We start from the raw sequence: 14,346 nt of genomic DNA, 5'->3' as shown, positions 1-14,346 counted from the left end.
AGTCACTGCATTGAAATTACTCTGCTGTAAATTTCACATAAATCTATACATTACATTTGTTAAATGGATTCAAGATTACCACAATGTTACATAAACTCCTGTATTTTAAAAGCTTGGTGAATCATACAGCTATATCCTAATAAACAGAGTTTCCAGACAGTAAACCAGGGAACCAGAATAGAGAAATGCAACCAATGTCACTGAACAGGAGCAAAAACTTTGGTGCCCCACAAATCACGGTATCTCCAAAAGCTTTGCATCTATTACATACATTGGGCTGTTCCCGCTTAATCCAAGTCACACAAGACGAATCGATGCTCTTTCTGTCCCGTTCCATCCTGAATGCACCTCGATGCTGCAGGTTCCCATATGTGAAGGAAGCATTATTAAATAATTTGGAAGATTTATGTGATGTAAAAGCAAATTACTTCCTAAAGCACAATAGAAGCTCAGCTATCATCCCACTATCCCTTTAGATAAAAATCAAATCCCAATTTAGAGAGACAAATAAGAAGATAAATATTTTGATATACTAAATCTCAAGAACATGCTTTGAAAAAGCATATGCCAAATTTTATATGTTACTCAGGTTTGAAAATGTAATTTCAACAGAGTTGAATTTGATCCAGGTAAAAGAAATACTGAATAGTATAGACTTCATTCAAGAGATGCTTAATTACACACTGCAGCATGCTGCAATCATGCTGGTAGTCACCCAGAACACAGAATTGTTCTTGGGACATTGTGGGACGTTGCTAACTGCATTAGAGAGAGTCCCTGACCATTCCGCTACTTACAGAACAAATTTCTCATTTCCCCAGATGACACGAATGAAAAAAAATCACACATTCACAGAGGGCACATCTCAAGTCTCATTACTGCTCAGTAAGCATTTAGAAACATCAAGCCATCATTTGGCTTAAAATTGATAATAATTTATCAAACACTGGTTTTCCATTCCAGTGTTGCAACACATACAAAAACAAGTGTTTGTAGATCATTCAGCATAGGTGCTACTTCATCTCCAACCTGTGGAGAATGACAGGTTTTTCTTTCCAAAAAACACAGAATTACTTGGAGCATACATTACTATATTCAGATCTTGACAGCTAGCACATGGAAATTAATGTTTCTCCCTATATGTAGTATATTGTGAAATATTTGGCTGTGTTTCAATTGCGCACAACAACAACCCCAACTGCCTCTTTTCTGTATTCTTTTATAATCATTTTATATGCTCGGTGGGGGGCACAGAAAAAGAACTTAGTTAATCATTAAGCTCTTTCTTTCCAAAAGCAAGCCATGCTGACTGTCCCAATTAATCAATGTCCGTGGCAGTTGCAAAGGAAGTCTAATGCTCTATTTCTGTATCAGAATCATTTATTCTAAATGCCAGACTTCTGTTTTTTAAATTAAGAAATACACAGACAGCTAGGTATTTGCTATAACCATATTAAAATATATTTTGTAGTGGTGGTGAAAGCAATTCTTTCTTTTCAATGCAACTTTCTCAAATGAAAATTAAAACCGCATTAATAAACTCAATTTCTTTCAAAAAGGAGGCTGACATGTAAACCTGGTTGCATGTTTATGAATCATTGAATGCACGTCTATTTCACAACCTTCCACCTGCAGGTGAGCTTGGGGGCCATAGAAAGGTAGACCTGTTAGCACCAACCTGTTCTCAAGCATGCTGTGTTTGCAGTTGCTTTTCCTGATGTAAATAAAACCCTGCATCTGCTATGGGATTCACTGCACAAATTTAACCAAATCTCAAATATGGTGGCTTACTTTAAGCAAGACACACAGGTCCCTGCATGGACACTTTGGGAGGGCAAGTGTCCTACCCCATGGTAGATGTGCACATTCCCATTCTTGATTTCCCCTGACAGTCTCCAGGGGATCTATTATCCTACAATGAGGAGATATCAAAAGCCTCAAAAAGTGGATTATTAGTCTTCAAAGCTGAAGTTACATGCTCTGAATTCAACTGTTCATCTGGAGAGCCAAATGAGGAAATGCCTCAACATAACATTATAGTCCCCACATTAAGCTAATATTGAGCAAGAAAACATGCTCTGTTTACAAGCCCCACCAAATTACTTTAGACAGCTTCTACTTCTTTTTACCAGCCTAAGTAAACGTCAAGTACCTACCCTTGACTTAGGTCAGATAAAGCAGCTGATTTTGGTCTTTTTAAAACTATGCCACAACAGAAAGCACTCTATATTAATACTAGATAAAGCTCTCCTTTATTTTTAAATTATATGAACAAGCAACGCATGTTTACCAATTAATGTCTAGAGTTTAACTGACTTCTAAATGGACACTCCTACAAAACTATACTCTATTAAGTCATCCTGCAGCCCACATTGCACTGTAATTTATCACTCACTCTTTCTGCAGAAGGACTGTAGAATGTCTTGATTTCCTTATTTCCTGGGCAAAAGCGAGATTTTTGTTATACGTTTAGTGTTTACCCTGTGTCACTTTCAATACAGATTTCAACTTACATGAACCGAAGGTCGGTCTTATTTACTCAGGGCCACATTTTCTGCTTGGTTATACCAATGTAAGTGAAAAGGAATTCAATTAAATAAAATATAGTTACAGCAATGGAAAATTAGCACAATTAAAAAAAAAAAAAAAAAGACAGTCCACTGTTTGTAATAATTTCTTTTATAAATTCCAGATTCTCATGCTCATACATCCTTTATAGAGCCAAAGTGTAATAACAATGATACATTTTCACAGGAAAAAAAAAAAGTAGCATTTTCCTGCTCCCACAAAGGGCTTTTTTTTTCCCTCAGAGCGAATGTAGCTGCATTTATTTTTCCATTTGTATAGTAGTAGCCACAATTAACACTCATAATACTATGGTGTATTTATAGAAAAGCTGTTTGCACATGCAAGACCACAAGGCATCAGGAAAGCACACTCATTTTTACAGCACTGAACCTCAGAATGAAACAACGTCTCCCTCCATCAATTTCAGGCAGCTTTGCTGCACAAAAAAAAAAAAAAAAATTTCAATGTCTGTTTAAAAAACATATAAATATGAGATGATCAAGGAAGGACAGAAAGAACATTTTGAAGACAATAGACCAAAACAGCACTGTTTTGAATGAACTTTGGTCTCAGTCATTTATAGTATACCATTAGGAGCATGACTTTGCAACTAGATTTTTTAATATATTTGTTTCTGTGAAAAATTACTGCAATAGCTCAACTTAATGACTGCAAATTGAAAGTGCTACTCAAAATAAAATTTATTTGCCCTAGAATGAAGTCTCAAGTACCATTTTTCCTTCATGATTACCAGCAAGAACATCCTGTGGATTTCCAGCTGTCATAAGCAGCAGACCATTATTGCCATCATTCACAAAACAAGAATCTTTAAGGCTTTCTAATGAAATTGCCTGGTTTAGACTTTGCTTCAAATAGATGGAGTTGAAGTTCTTGCTTCTACTCCCTTCTCCTGAGCCCTGCCATGATGGATGGTGCTGGTCATGGGTGTAACAGATCCAACAGACTTGGAACAACCGCTATGTCTGGTGACAATGATTTATTTCTGCAAGCAACTTGAAAGTTCAGACATACCATTTTTAGATAGTGGTGACCAGTTAGTTTCTACAACAATAAATAACAAATGCTAAGAAGAACAGGACTTTCCTCAGATTAAGAGTCTGCGGGACATGCTTTCTCTTACATGCCCCTATCCCACAATGGCTTGGCTTCCTCCTCTGTCAGACAAACTGCAGACAGACTTAGGCACAGCTACCTCCTCAGAAGACAAAACATTATTTATACATATATATGTATACATACATATATACTGGTTTACTTATACACACACATCACATAAATCCATGACGGGAGAGCTAACATTGAGGCTGGTTATGAGCAGAGGCAGTTACGTGCATTTAAGGCTTCTCAGTCCAATTTGTAGGAGCTACTTTCAGCAGTGCATCGGGATTTTTCTATTAGCAGATAAGAGCCAAAGGTTGGACAGCATGACATAAATCCCTGAGGACACATTATTGTTCATTTGTTACAGAAACCTAAAAGGAGAGCTTAGCTCCAGCCTTTGGCATCCTACCGAGCAGGAGCATTGAATTTGTGCAACTCCTTTCCTACACTGTAAAATGTATCAAAACAAACATATTCATACAGTCGTCTTCCTCCCCTCTTGCCCCTCTCACACACAAACTCAAAACAGTACCGAGCAGAAAAAAAAAACCAAACCAAATCAACAATAAGAGACACCTTTATCAGCCTCAGCCATCTGTGTTCCTTTAGTCTAATCCAAGTATTTTGGCAGGCATGAGTGCAGCTTGCTCCTACCCAATATCATCCTGCCCTGCAAGAAGTCCACTCCCACTTCCTCTCCCCTCCACCAGCACGTGGGTCAGACAGCATTCTCCATCTGTTGATTGCAGGTCTTGAAATAACAAGGTATCAGAGCTTACGTTTAATTAATTATGATCTCAACATGATCACTTAACCTTATTCTAAGTAGCTACATCCCTGCTTGATAACACAGCATGGAGAAATAAACAGACGAAAAAACCCCACACAACTTTCAGTGCTGACCATAGAAATTACTTGGAGTTAAGAAATTCGTATGTAAAAATAAAATAAAATAAGCCAACCCCTTAAAAGTCAGAAGCGCAAGAGCTAAGAGTGCTGCTAGAGAGAGAAAACAGCGGAAAGAAAACCTCTTACTTCATCTAAGATCACCACCACCATAAATTAGTTTCCAGACAATCTGACATGACCCTACTGGGGTTAAAATCTGGATTTTCATTAATTTCTTCCCTGAAATCATAAAGGTTCAAATTCTTTTCTAAAGCAGACAGGCATAAAAAGTTTATTAGGCAACTTTCAAAGGGAATAGAATCGTGCTCAGAAAAAAGTCATTTAAATCACATAAACAAAAATGCAGGTCTCAAAAGAATAAGAGTGCAATAAACCACTAAGTTTGCCTTCTGTTTCTGAACAGCCTTATAATTGCAACATGTCTTCATATTTCAGACGGAATGGCATTTTGATGGATTAAAAAGATTTGCTGTATTGAAAAGAATAAGGAATGTGGAATGGGGAAAAACACCAGGAAACTTGAAGTGTAATATAGAAGAAAATCCCTATGGAAAATTCAAGCTTTAAGCACATACACTACAGATGTGTACCATAGCTCAGACATCTTATTTATTCTTCTGAACTATTTCGGTAGAATTCTCTTTATTTATCAAAAATGATGCAAAAAGGAGTTGACATGAAAAGCCCTCAACTCAGTTTTCCCTCTAGCTCTCCAAGGAACAATTCATCTTCCACTACATTGCAAGAGAAATATAATCACGTATTTCCCCACACACAGTGCCTGTGGCAAACCCACCCCTCCAGCTTAAAGTTTTAAGTAGTGCTTCTTCTATCTTAATATACCTATAGCAAATTGCTATTGCTGAGTTTAATCCAGCACTATCTAGTGTTGGATGCTATTTTAATTTATTCATTCCAAGCAGGACATAAATTCTATTCATAGCTTAAAACGAAGACTACTGACTTAGGTAGGCGAAACATCTTATACACATTCTTAGAATTAATAGTCTTTTCCTGGATTGTATTTCAAGAAATGTTGTAGCTACCAAAAATAAAACTTTTGCTTAAAAACCCAAAGAGGACTAGATATGAAGCACTTAAAGTCTTAAGTGGATTGCGAAGCTCTGACAGAGACCTCTGAAAGCAGTTTACTCCCATAGCACAGCTCTTAAATCCACTCCTCATTCCCATCAGTGACAATGACTGTTATGCTCTGTACTAATATAATAATCTGCCCCATAAAAGATGCCTCCAACTAAACGGTTGGAAATGAGTCAGAAGTAATTTCTAAGACCCAAAGTCTCATCAGCTTTATCAGTGCTGCCCATACAGAATTAAGTAAGTAGACGACATGCCCTCCATGGGCAGCATGGTAGGGTGGGCACACTGGTCCAGCTCTGGTACAAAACCCACCTCCCTCCCAGGGAAGGCAGGAGCACTTGACCGCTTGCCATGCTGCAGCAGTGTGCATGCAGCACAGGCCCAGGAGACCTGTCCAGTGTGCACAGCAGCTTTAGAGTTCTCTTATTCAATAAATGAGTAATTTTAAAAATTCATAGACCCACAGACTGGTTTGGGTTGGAAGGGACCTTAAAGATCATCCAGTTCAACCCCCCTGCCATGGACAGGGACACCTTCCACTAGACCAGGTTGCTCAAAACCCCAGAAATCAGGTTACTGGATACAAACTGTAGCCAGTAACTATATAATGGAAGAAACAATAGATAAATTGTGAATCTCCTAGAAAACTAACAACTTAAAGAATCACATTGCCACATTTCTCTTGCCTTTTACACACTTTTAAACTGAAAAAGGGTAGGCTCAGATTAAATCCAAGGAAGAACTTCTTTATTGTGAAGGTGGTGAGGCACTGGCACAGGTTGCCCAAAGAAGCTGCGGCTGCCCCCATCCCTGAAAGTATTTAAGGCCAGGTTGGACAGGGCTTAGAGCAACCTGGCCTAGTGGAAAGTGTCCCTGCCCATGGCAGGGGGTTGGAACTGGATGAGCTTTAAGGTGTCTTCCAACCAAAACTATTCTGTGATTCTGTAATTCTCTGCTCATAATGGCAAGCTGGGGCTTGACTCTGGCTTGGGAGCAGTCCAATAGGTATCGGAGAAGAACTGAAAATGGTACAGGCAGATCCTACAAAGAAAACTACAACACTGCTTGATCCAGTTTGGTTGTTTTCCAGACACATCTAACTGAGTGGTTGAAGACAGAATTTTTCTGACACATGCAAGTATATGTGTATTTAGAAGAGCACAGCTAGCCATGAGGCTGGAAAATGAGGATATGTGAAATTGAGAAAGCTAAGATTTTACCTTAATGCTGATGATACTTCACCTACTGGCCATATGGCACATCTCAAAGCTGTTCCTTTTTTTTTTCTCTGACTTCAAGAGCTGTGAGAAAAATCCTTTCTTTGTGTCTCACCTCTAATAGAGTATCCAGATCAACTTCATGGGACACTTAGGAGTTAGTATCCTTCACAAGGTCACTCCTGGGGACCCAGACTTGGCCAGGGGATGCCACCTCTAGGCCACAGGGTAGAGCGGAGGTGGGAAGTGATGCACTGTGAGAAGATGCTCTTCTCCAGAAGAAATTGCCCCCAGAGCTCCATCCATCTGAGCCTGCTGAATATTTCCACCACCACGAGCACTCCTTTCTGTCTGTAGGGCTGGATGTCTGGATGGCTGTGTTAAATATAGCAGAACCCTTATACACTCATTGCATATCACTATGTCACTACAAGCGACAGCCTATTAACAGCATATATGTGCAAAGACTGCAGAACATGAAACGCTAAGGCAAATGCTTGTTTTCATTTCTTTTTTGCATAGCTGTTGGCACATAAATTACCACTTCATAATAGGTTCTTTGAAATTCTTTTGCATTAACTAACCCAACTATATGTATTTTTACAGTGCAAACATAGCTATCAGTTTCCATCTGTTCTACTGTCCTTTTGGTATGTTATTGCTCTGAGGAAGTAAACAAAAATAGATCACTACAAAAACAAACCTGGGTGACGGTCTAGACTAAGGGTCTAATTAAAAATAAGATTAATTGGAATAGAGAGAAGCATCGTAGTAAAACAAAGACACAGTTTCTCTAACATATCTGATATTATTCTTGGCAAAGTGAAGTCAGGCTATAAATTTACTTAAACAAATCTGTATGGTACTGATGTACCATACTGATCTGGCATCACTTTTCCTAACTGCAGGAATATGTCAGGAGAACTCTTTGTTTTACTTCAATTTTAGTCACCATAAATTTCTTCTCTAATTAAAACCCAAGAGCATTAGGGCTTGTCTACACACAGGATTTGCACAGACACAATTACATGGGTAAGAAACCAAACTAACTTAACAGTAATGCTACTCCCTATCCTAGACACAGTTAAAACAACTATGCCAATAGAACTATTTCATGCTAAGGGGTTGCTTTGATGAAAATTAAACAGGCACCTTGTTATTGGAGGGTGGGAAGTGGCCCTTGGAGTGGTGATTCAACGAAATCCAATCTCTGAAAAGACTCAGATGAGACCATGGAAACATCTAGAGCCTTCTTCCATCAGTCAAAAGGGTACCAATATCCTCTGATGAGATGCAGTCTCAAGGTTCAAGATATGTACAGGAAACAGGAAAAGACAATAGCAAAGATTTCAGGAGCCGACAAGAACTGAATCTTGCCCTGGCTGATTAAGGGCTGGAGACACCACGAGGGCAAGCAGGCTTTGGTGACCTACTTCTGGAGTTCTTCAAAATGAACAGCCACTGGCTGCTTCACCTGACTAAAACATGGAAAGAAACCTGGACTCCAGCAGCTCTGCGAGGTATCATTTTACATGGAAAAAGACTTGCTTATTAACATCAATAGAACCTAAGAATAATTTAGAGATTTGTATGAAGAATTTAACACTCAGCAAAAACAAGCACATGAAAATTTTGCTATGGTTAATGCAAACACTAGCAATAATAGTCAAAAGAGACACATGAAAAACTATTTTCCATAATAAAGAATGTTGGTTTTAAACTCTAGTGATTTTTTAACATAAAAATCATGAAGTGACCTCACATGCAAAAATGCCCAGAGGCTGCTAAAATTGCAAAGAAATGAGAAATTCTAGATATTAAGAAAATGTAGCAAGGCAGAATCACTAATGAAATTAGAGGATGGAAAAAAGGGACAACTTTGAACCAAAACTCACAAATTGGTTTTGAACAGTTTTCGACATAAGTCACATTCATCTCCCGCTCTAGTTCAAGCAGAACTTAGAGAACCCTTTTCAGATCAGTACAAATGACAGCAATAATTTAAATAATTGTAAGTTACTCAGAATCAGCAATATCAGCACTAGGAAGAAAAAAAACCTGGTTGTGTAGCTGGACAAGGCAGCAGGTTTTCATTGTTTACTCAAACTTTTCATATGTTGTTTCCTTTGTCAAGCTACAGTTAATGTGCCATGTATCATTAAAGAATAAAACGATTTATAAATAGTATGAATACAAGGAATACCCCATTGTTCTTATTAGTACAGGCAAATATGCCAGATAACAGCCTTCTCTGAAGTGGGTTTCAAATTCTCTTACTAAATTTAAAGCCCTCCACCATTAGCCAGCTTGGTTAGAGAAGCAACACCATCAGTGTTTTGCCCCAGCAATCCATCCCTTTCCCCTCTCAGGAATGTTAGGGCTAGCCCCACATCCCTGAAGTGGTACCCAACCCAAACAGCACACAGGATGCATTGTGCTCCTGCAGCTTGGGCAGCCTCTCCTGCAACATATTCTGTCATTCCTGCTTAGCAGCATCTTCCCTTTCTTCATCTGGGTTTCTGGAGCTCTGCACCACAGAGAAGACAGTTTTTGAGCACCTCCACCTCGCTCCTAGGTTCAGTGGGTGCAGGAGTGACAGGAGTGACAGGACCTAGGCTGGGGTGACTCTAAAAGTTCCACATAAACGAGTTATCCCATGCAGTCATCGTTTTATGGTCATGGCTGCAGTTCACATCAGGTCAAGGTGAAATGTCCTATGATTTTCTTTCCAGGAGGAGAAGACCATTCATTTTGTCTGTCTTCATTAAATTCCAGATCTTCACTATGCCAGCAGTAAGCATTGTCTAAAATCCCCATATTTTGCCTGATAAAAGAAAGCACGTATTTTGCCTAGACTACGGATTTGGGAGATAAAAGCCTCCTCCAACCTGGAAGTCCAAGTTTCCCAATAGTGCCAGTCATGAAATGTACCACAAGAAGCAGCTGTGCACGCACAAATGCAAAAGAAAACTTGTGCCTCATATTTCTCTGTCTGAAAATCAAGGGAACTGCTCCTGTTTTGAGAGCATGTTAACATTCATAGGATCATTGATGTGTCTCTCCAAGTATTTCCATTTTCAAATCAATATAATCAGTAAAATTTTCATTTGAACTTTATACATTTTCCAGGGTATTAAGGAAGGTATGAAGTGTATAAATAAATATTTATACCCTTCTCTCCCTTCCTTGGAAATTATGAACCTGTTTAAAGTTCAGTTAAACATTTTTCATATACAAATAATTCACATCCCAATCTGTTATCCTCTCATTTGTCATATACGACATACATGGTAGCATCACTGGTCCCTAGCAAACCCACTGCTCTTCTCAAGGGTTAAACATGCAAACTAGAAATCCCATCTAATTCCATTTAATCCCTAGTAACAGAGCACAGAAGATGAGGTATTGTTCCTGGGTTCCTATTATTACTGCCAGCTAAGAAGCAGGGTACAACACACGACCACCCAAAGTCTCCCACAGCATACGATCAGGATTGAATAAAGTCACATGGCTTCCAAGTGATGCCAATACGCATTAGTCATTCTATATTAAATATAAAATCATGATGGTGAAACCCTCAGCCCTGCCTGAAGAGGTTAAAAGAGAATTTCTGTTGGAGAGCCATGAGAAAGGAGCTAAGCAATTACTGCATTTTTTCTTTTGGCAGAAACACATAAAAAGGCATAAAATGGCAAACAGAAGAGCTTCAGGAACACCTACATTATTTTTTTCTTATCTGAGAAGAACAATGCCACACCTAATGATTTACACAAGACAGGGCAAAATAAAACTGATCACAGAACACACTCATACAACATCAAATCATCTGGTTTTGTCACTGTAGGTTACACAGAAATTGGTTAATGTCCAAAAGAAAAAACCTTTCTAATTCAGTAATAACTATCCAAAATTACACCACTTGGTTGTAAAATAGAATAGAACAGGCACTACTTGAGTTTGCAAATCTCAAAGCATTTGGTCCTTTGAGCATAAATACCTCACAACTTGCACTTTTCTGACACACACCCACCCTTTTTCTCCATATAGTAATAATAAGCACAGAAAAATACATAAATATGAAACCTAGTGCTAAAAAACCAATAATCCACAAACTGCAAATAAACTGTTCTTTGTTTCATTAACTCTTTAGCTGCTGCTTTACTGAAAATGTAATCCTTCAGTTACAAGGCATGCCAGCTGCTTTGGGGTCAGAAGGGGATTCTCCACAGTCCTGTCGTCACATAGCTCTTCCCTTGTACGCTCTCTTCAGAAAACGGTAGTGTACAACCCCCATAGCTATGCCCTATGACCCTAAAGTGCAAGCCCCAGGGATGGATGAGAAAGGCTGGAAAGAGACTTTTTCAGCTGGAGCACTAGGTGGATCTTTTCATTATAGTTGATATAAATTTAAAATACAAAAAACAGCAACAACAAAAAAAAAAAAAAAAACAACAACACACCATTTCCCAAGGACAAGGGTTGATTCATTTGTAAAGCAATTGGCTTCATGCAAGCCTGCTCTTCTTTTATACTGCCTGCCAGCCGGACAAAGACTAGCCACTGCTTCGAAGCTGTAAATATCTCTATTTCACACCAGGTATCTGCCACCCAAAATGATTCCCAAAACCTATGTTAGATAAAAGACTATTAACTTTCTTGCTCCTTCTGCTCTCTTCAGTCTCAGCCAGCAGGCTTAGAACTGGGTGGCTGAGTGCTCAGTGTTTCACTCACATGCCACAGTGTAATTAGGATGATGTCTGGCATCAGGGCAGAAGGCATAGCAGGCAGTGAAGAAGAAAGTAGAAGTTGTTAAGCAAATCCTGTTACTGTTTTTCCCTTTTCTTTAACCATATTCAGAAACTAAACCCAACATACTCTGCACAGAAGAAACAAAGAAAATATACAATACTCAAACTTTTTCCTCAAAAAACAAAATTTATATCCAGCTTATCTGTTCAGAAAGCTGTCAGGTACCAGACTTATTAGGCTTTGTCTGCATACCTGCATCAATGCTTTACAACTTACTCTTCGAGCAGGACTCTAAAAAAAAAAATCAGTCTTCATCCTGCCATGTATATAACAAAAAAAAGTTTAAGTCATTGTGGGCAAAAGAACACTTAAGCTTTGTAGTTTTAGATATTGTACAGGTCCACGCACATTTATTGTCTCTTGCCAGTGTTGTGGTTATGCCACCACTCAAGCTATCACCTTAAAAACAGGAAAAAAACATTAAACATTCCAAATTGCACATTTGATTCACAAAAACTCTAGCACAAGTGTGCTTTAAGGTGGCTTTACAAAGATAAGAGATAGTGTCTACACACTGGGATACAGGCTGATTTTTCATGAAAGTAGCTTGGCAGAAAATGAAGACTAAAAATTTTTGCACTACATACATCAAACTAAAAACAAAACAAAAGTTGCCATCCGAAAGAAACATGGAAAAAAGCTGCATTGCTTATTCAGCACCCACTGACAGTCAGCTTGCACAAAGAATGTCACTCTAGCAGTTCTTGTTCAACTGTGGGACAGCAAAAGCTCTGCCAGAGAAATCCTATCAGTCAAGAGAAAGACTGCATATGGTTATGTTTCTTAAAGTTGATAGCTGATTATAATTTATAATGTATTTCTAAAGAAGCACAGTAAGCTAATTACATTTGGAAGAAGCAGCATTTTAGAAGCTGTAAAGATACAACCACAATATGAAATCCTAGCTTCCAACTATTGCTTTCAATGTTCTTTTACAGAATAAAACATTTGCTTTTGATTTCAGGAGTGGTTTGTATTCAACAATGTAAAATTTGCTTAAAGTTTCAATGGCTGCTCTCTTCCCTGCTCACCAAATATCCTTATTAAATACTTCTACAATGTGTGAGACTATCGCAATCACCTGGCCTCCTCTGAGTCTTCTCCAGTCAAGAAACTCTTTGGTCATGTGGACAGACACAGAGTTGAAAGATTACGATCTAAACCATAGATCACTGACAAAGGCTGAACCCACTGACAAAGGCTGAACCCTCAAAACACTGTCCATCAAGACAAAATATGATGTAATAATAAGAAAAAAAATTATAAAGGTTTAATCTTTTATAAATTTCTAGCAGGGATACAGAGACCCATGTATCAGGAATCTTCTTTCCAATACACTACTGCTCTTCAAAACATGATAACAGCACACAGCACACACACTACAATAAGCTCTCTCATAAGTGCTAATAAATATTTGAGTTTGAACAGTGCTTAAAGAACTAGAAATACCACATCTACTAAAAACAAAAAGGAAAACAAAATCCAACCAACAACAGAAACCAAACCACCACAGCGTCCTTGATGGCTCAAACCTAAGACATAATTCTGAAGACCAAGTCTAGCTGGTATCTGTGCAAGCTACGCAGTACTGAGGCAAAGCATTCAGCTGGCAAGGGAAATAGTTGAATCACTACATACTACCAGCATCCTCTGCAGGCTGACTCGCTCAGCAGTGCCAGACCCAAATTTCCAAGAACTGCAAGTTAAATGCCTCATAGTAAAATGCAGGAGGCAGCTCTAGAACATGGTACAACTTAAACCAAACACAAGAATCCCTTTCACACCAAGCTTTTCACTATTCCTACAGAAGACAGCAAGAATAACCTAAATGATCAGCTCTGTGGCTCAATTACTAGACAGAGCGAATAAAACATTCATACTACACAGATGTGTTTCAAACCTGCTTTCCACCCTTTGGTCCTCAAGCTAATCATGCAGAGAACGTTTAAAGACCCTTTAGTCAAGGCAAATGTCTTTATGATAAGCAAAACTGCCAGCTAAACCATTGCATTTGTACTGTCTGTCACACTCAAGAACAGAAACAAGATCATTCTCGTATTCATCCATGTGTGCAAAGAAATGGCCTAAATCGGAGGTGCATGAGGAGACCTATCTGACAGACTTAACCAAGCAGGGACACCAAGCACATCCAAGACTAGAGACACTCAATGAGCTGTTCAGGGAGCAATGCCCTACTGGTCAGTTCTCAGACAAATACTGTTATGATTACTGCAGTGAAAGAAGTTTAGTTATAATTCGTATAGGAATAGAAAGACTTCAAATAATTAAAAATTGCTAAAATGAGAACACATGCAAAACTCAAAAATGTCCATGATTAAATATTGTCACAGTTAGAGTATTTAGTACCTAAAATTTATTTGACCAACCCTGGGCCTAGCATAGCCAATTTAAGCACTCCGCTATTTTTCTTTCAGATTTCTAGAGGTAGCTTTGAGGAAAACTGTTTGAGGGATACCAACTGAAAGGCCATCTTTAACTAATGAGTCAGCAGACTTAGCTTTCCCATCTTCTGCTGTGCACTACTCTCTGTAAAAGAGCTAACAACAAATACATAAAATAACTCATTTAGAAAGCAAACAGGTAAATAATTACTGAATAG

At 38.5% G+C, this 14,346-nt stretch overlaps 1 protein-coding gene across 1 annotated transcript in view; it reads right to left on the bottom strand.

The window, feature by feature from the left end:
- Positions 1 to 14,346, bottom strand: part of FAT4 (FAT atypical cadherin 4) — a gene marked incomplete at its 5' end in the record, with an annotated part of 147,638 nt that overhangs the window by 127,985 nt on the left and 5,307 nt on the right. The window lies entirely within an intron of this gene.

Source organism: Psittacula echo (assembly GCF_963264785.1).
Source record: "Psittacula echo genome assembly, chromosome: 1".
Classification (NCBI taxonomy): Eukaryota; Metazoa; Chordata; class Aves; order Psittaciformes; family Psittacidae; genus Psittacula; species Psittacula echo.
Note: the sequence above shows the minus strand (reverse complement) of the source record. Positions and strands in the feature narration are given on the sequence as shown.